Source organism: Eptesicus fuscus, chromosome 6, assembly GCF_027574615.1.
Source record: "Eptesicus fuscus isolate TK198812 chromosome 6, DD_ASM_mEF_20220401, whole genome shotgun sequence".
NCBI lineage: Eukaryota > Metazoa > Chordata > Mammalia > Chiroptera > Vespertilionidae > Eptesicus > Eptesicus fuscus.
The window spans coordinates 41315070-41321069 of NC_072478.1; positions in this window are offsets into that span (position 1 = coordinate 41315070).

Genomic DNA, 6000 nt, shown 5'->3' on the forward strand with positions numbered 1-6000 from the left:
TAGGGAGAGTATTTGATGCATTTTAAAAATGTCATGAGATCTGATACATAGAGATGGTTAGACACACATAGAGATATCAACTAATATTTGCTTAGCTTTGACAACTATTTGCTACTACAACTCTATGACAGGACACAGAAGAATAGATTAAAACATTTTACACAGACAATGGAAGAGATAAATTAGCTACTCGCTTCAGGATTTTTAACTGAGAAATTGATGACTATATATCCAGGCACACTAATATTTTAAATTATTGTTTTCTATATCATATGATTTTAATAAATTGAGCATATGGGAAAGTAGAAATGGATCTTTCCCTCTTCCTATTTTCTGATTGCATAAAAAGGATAGCCAGATCTTCTACATCTAAGCCAAGGTAAGAATTTATCCCCGGAAAGACATGTTATATCATGTAATTTAACTTGTTTCTTTATTCACATGGAGCTTTACCATTTTGTATAAACCTACGTTTAACTCTATTCATTTGCTATGAGTTTCATGTCTCTGAATAATCTAGTAGTAATAATATTATCCAGATGCCTAGCTAAAAAGCATTCCATCTAGAAAACTATTGTGACCATAGAGTTTTAATAGAAAAAAAAAAATCCTTCAATACAAAGCACAAACTCTTGCCTATTTAATAAACTGCATTGTGTCTCTCCTTGTTAATGAACTCTTTAGTGTTGCAAGTTCTTATCAAAACCCTAATAAAACTTCAGAAGAAAAACAGTTAAATTAGGAGAAGTCTTCACTAGAAATGGAGTCTATTTACCCTGCTATGATAGAGCTCTAGGTAACAAATGACGAAAAGAGAAGTCTTCATTTCAAACTGTGTGACCGCAGCTAATTGCATTTTCCTTTCTCTTTAATGTGTGTATAAACATTTATTCATTTAACAATTATTTTATTTCCTTTTTAAAATACAGAGACTAAAAGTTAATGTACTTATTGAGGTCCTAGAAGCTGGAATTAGATAGCCAATTAAAATGATCATATCACACAACTTTAGCAAAGTTCTTCACATTCCAGGATTTACTAGCTCCTCATTGACTGTACATGATTTTAATAATGCAAGACCCAAAGTAAAACAGAAGTTGGGAACTCATTGCTCGCTTTGATTCCAAGAATTTATTATCAAAACAGCATTTTAAATATTTAACAAGGAAAGGCGAAATCACTGAAACACTCTAACCTTTTGGGCTCTAACTGTCAATTTCTGCTAGTTAGTTTTGTGGGGTTTTTTAAAAGTGCTGATTTGCAAACACTATTTCAGCTATTTCAGAATGGATATGTTTGTCTATTGGGGAGAATCAATTCTCTCAATGGTGTCTGAGATAGGATCCAGGGCACTCTCCTGTTATTGCCACCACTGAAGACAAAACAAAACACTAACAAAACACTCTATTTTTTTGGCCTGTGGGTTGATCAGATTTGTTGTTACATATAATTTGCTGAAAATAAATATGGGTGACTTTATTTACATAACAAATCTCAGATACTTGTAAACTCCACTCAAGATTGACAAGGAAAACTGAGATCAAAATAAGACAAAGGCAAACTTTATGACTTGACAATATGGAAAACATTTACCTAGGTGGTCCCTGAAACCCAGGACCACTGCAGCTCCAAATGCCAATTTTGCCACATTCCCCATATCCACCCACCATCTAATCAGTACACATCTTTAGTGCCTACCATGGTTCCCATCACATAACAAATGCTTAATTGATAGTGTTGAATGGATGCATGAATATCACTCTCATGACAATGAAAGACAAGTCTGGAGCAAAAAGCCAGAGAATAGAAAAAAGTGTTTAATCATCTGCTAAGGCTCATGTCTACAAAATGTAAAAGATACATGGTCCTGATTTTGCATAAACACACACACACAAACTCTTTTCCATGGGACTAGTGAGGGGAGGTGTTGAAAGCAGTTCATTCTGGGCTGCTTTAACAAATACCAAGACTGGGTAGCATATAAACAACAGAAATTATTTCTCACAGTCTGCAGGCCCGAAGGCCATGCATGATCAGTGTCAGCATGGTCCGGTGAAGGCCCAATCTGACTCCTAAAGCAGAGGCAGCTAAAGCAAATGTAAACACGTGAGACTACATCAAGCTAAAAAATAACCAAACCAAACCAAACAAACAACAAACAAAAACTGCACAGCAAACAAAGCCATCAACAAAATGGAAAAGCAACCTACCAAATGACAGGAAACACTTGCAAACCATACGCCTAATAAGAGGCTAATACCCAAAATATATAAAGAACTCCTACAATTCAATATCAAAACACAAGCAATCCATTTTAAAAATGGGCAGAGTTTATTTTGTTAATTAGATTCCACATGTGAGTGAGATCATGTGATACTTGTTTTTCTTTCTTTTTCAATATATTTTATTGATTTTTACAGAGAGGAAGGGAGAGGGATAGAGAGTTAGAAACATTGATGAGAGAGAAACATTGATCCGCTGCCTTCTGCACACCCCCTACTAGAGATGTGCCTGCAACCAAGGTACATGCCCTTGATCAGAATCAAATACGGGACCCTTCAGTCCGCAGGTCATCGCTCTATCCACTGAGCCAAACTGGTTAGGGCTACTTGTCTTTCTTTAACTCATTTATTCCACTTAGCATGATACTCTCAAGATCCCTCCGTGCTGTCTCAAAGGGTAAGAGATTCTTCTTTTTTTTTTACTGCTGCATAGTATTCCATGGTATAAATGTACCACAGATTTTTTTATCCACTTGTCTATCATTGGGCACTTGGGCGATTTCAAAATCTTAGCTATTGTAAGCTGTGCTGTTATAAACATAGGGGTGCATACATTCTTTCTGATTGGTTCTTCAGGTTTCTTAAGCTATATTCCTAAAAGGGGGATTGCTGGGTCAAATAAACTGATGAACAGGGTGGATCCAGAGACATGGAAGCATGGAACAGAGTGAGGAATATCAGAGGGAGGGTGGGCGGGTGGGAGGTAATGAACCAAAGAACTTGTATGCATATATGCATAACCCATGGATACAGACAACAGGATAGTGAAGGCCTGGGGCTAGGGGTGGGATCCGGCTGGAGGGGGGTTAGTGGGGGGAATGGGGGACATATGTAATACTTTCAAACAATAAAGATTTAAAAAGAACAAATAAATAAATAAATATTAAATAAATAAATAAATAAATAAATATGGGCAGAGAATCTGAATAGCCATTTTTCCAAAGACAAATAGATGGCCACCATCAGGTACATGAAAAGATGCTCAATATCACCAATCATCAGGGAAGTCAAATCTAAACAAGAATATCACCTCACACAAATGGGAAACCTATGTTTATTGGCACACAGAAGCCCCCAAAGGCATCAAGATTCTACAATGGCTTCATGAAACACTCATTGAATAGTCTTGTCTAATTGGAAGTTCACCATAATGACCATTGTAATGCTGCTTGTCTTAGTAAGATTTGACATTTTTGTAGATGTTCACAGCTTTCAGGACCACAGTTCTTAAACATAAAATATGTAGCTGTACCATGCCCAATTCTTTGAAACTTGAGGATCCCATTTCTTGAGCTAAGTCTGGGGTCTTAAAGTCAAATTAATACCTACAATGGATGTGCCACTGAATTGGGGGGTTTGTGGTGTACCTGAATGACTACCTCTTTGCAAGAAAAATGTCTTGATGTTGGCAGGTGACTTAGTGTCATTCTACCTGGACCAACTTACCCAAGCACAGAAGTCTTAGAGTTCAGTGGAGTGTGCTCTCACAGCTTTTAAGGGCTTGAAACTGTGCCCACCAATTTTGCCATTTTCATTCCCAAGGTAATAGATCCCTATTAGCATAGATAGATGGTTTTTTTCACAAGATTTCTTTATCGTGGCAGATGTCCTAATGCCTTTTAATAGTCCAGCTTTTGCCTGTGTAGATTTTTATTTTAATGGTCAAAGCCGTCCACGTTTCTTGTCTGAATTTATTTTCCCAGTCCCCCAGAGATTTATGCTGTGGACTTATCTCAAGGCTTTGTGAGTTCTAAACGGCTGCCATCTGTTTCGGACTCTTAATATAATTATCCTGCAACACCAAAACCTTTCTGGGAACTTTAAGGATTTCTGGAACCTTTCTGGGACCCCATAAACTTTCTGTGAATTTTAATAAAGCCTGGAATATATTTGGCACCCTAGAACCTTCCAGAAACTTTAACAAACCCTGGAAACTTCAGGGGGTCCAAGAACCTTTCTGAAAACAATACATTTTTATTTATTTATTTATTTTATTGATTTTTTTTCAGAGAGGAACAGAGAGGGATAGAGAGTCAGAAACATCGATGAGAGAGAAACATCCATCAGCTGCCTCCTGCACACCCCCTACTGGGGATGTGCCCGCAACCAAGGTACATGTCCTTGACCAGACTCGAACCTGGGACCTTGCAGTCCACAGGCGGACGCTCTATCCACTGAGCCAAACCTGTTAGGGCGATACATTTTTATTTTTAAATTAAGTGTGTTTGGATTGGAAAGCTGCTTATAAGGGAATGCAACTCAAATCTGAGAGTGGCTTACCCACCTCCAAGGAGAAACAGTGAACTCAAGGGGAGTAGCAGATGCCTCTCACCTGTGCTTCTCCCATAGGCTGTTAGCCATCACATCTGAATCCCATTCCCCCTCACCAAAACCCGTTAAAAATCGATGAAAGAAAACAATACAGGTGACACAAACTTTATTTGACACTTCATGAAGCAGCTCTCCTTTTAGAGAACTGCCAAAGAGGGCAGGCGGAGGCAGGAAGCTTTTATAGAATAAATAAGAAAGATCAAAGAGGAGCCGAAAAGCGAGGACCCGATTGGCTGGGGCCACGCAGCAACCTCATTTAAGGCTGAGCAGGCACCGGAAGTCAGTGCAGAGCCCATTCGGCTGGGCTTTTGGGAACAGGCTGACTGGGGGCAGGCGTTCAGGGTCAAGCGGAAATTTCTGGGGGACGAGGGGTTTTCTAAGGTTTCTCCGCTGGCCGGGCACCGCAAACAGGAGCCGCTCCAACTTGGCCCAGAAGTTATTTCATCAAGAGGTAAGGTTTTGTGTTTGTCTTTACCCACTTTGGCTTCTCTCAGAATTGCTGGTTTACTTGGGGTTCGTGTAGCTTGAAAATGAGGTTCTCAGTCAGTGTTGTTGCCAGTGTTTTTCCTGTTGCGTTCTCGTGCTCCTTCAGTTGCGCTGTGATGCTCATGGGCCCGTAGGTCAGGTTTGGGCGCACTGGTTTCCCCGGGCGCGGGCCTTGTGAAGAACAGAATCCTCTGCTGTGTTTCCCAGTGACACCCCCCCCACACACCCCCACACACACACACACACACCTCGCCAGCATGGAAGGATCATGTTTATTGTGAGGCCCTGGTTGAGCCCCTCGAGGTACATGGCACAAGATTGTGGGAGCCTGCCCAGGGCTGGGCCCCTCTGGCGGGTTTACCTCTGAGACTTGTCTGCATGCGCCTCCAGCACGTGGTAAAATGCAACTCAGGCGCTCCCTCCGGCCCTCGCAGTGGTTCTGGTCGTTTCCACTCCAGAGAGATCCCTTCTCCCACGTGGAACGCAGAGAGGGTGGAGCTGGGTAGTTCCCTTCGCCCAGGACTGGTAGGCGCTGGTAAGCCCCAGAAGTTGGTCTCTGGCAGGTCTTGTTAAGAAGAACAAACTGGCACTAACCGGTTTGGCTCAGTGGATAGAGCGTCGGCCTGCGGACTCAAGGGTCCTAGGTTCAATTCTGGTCAAGGGCATGTACCTTGGTTGCCGGCACATCCCCAGTAGGGACTGTGCAGGAGGCGGCTGATCGATGTTTCTCTCTCATCGATGTTTCTAATTCTCTATCCCTCTCCCTTACTCTCTGTAAAAAAATCAATAAAATATATTAAAAAAAAAAAAAAAAAAAGAACAAACTGCTCTGGGCATTTTTCAAAGTGGCTAGTTTTCTCCTCTGCTGAAAGCACCAGCGGGTTTTGTTGTTGTTGTTGTT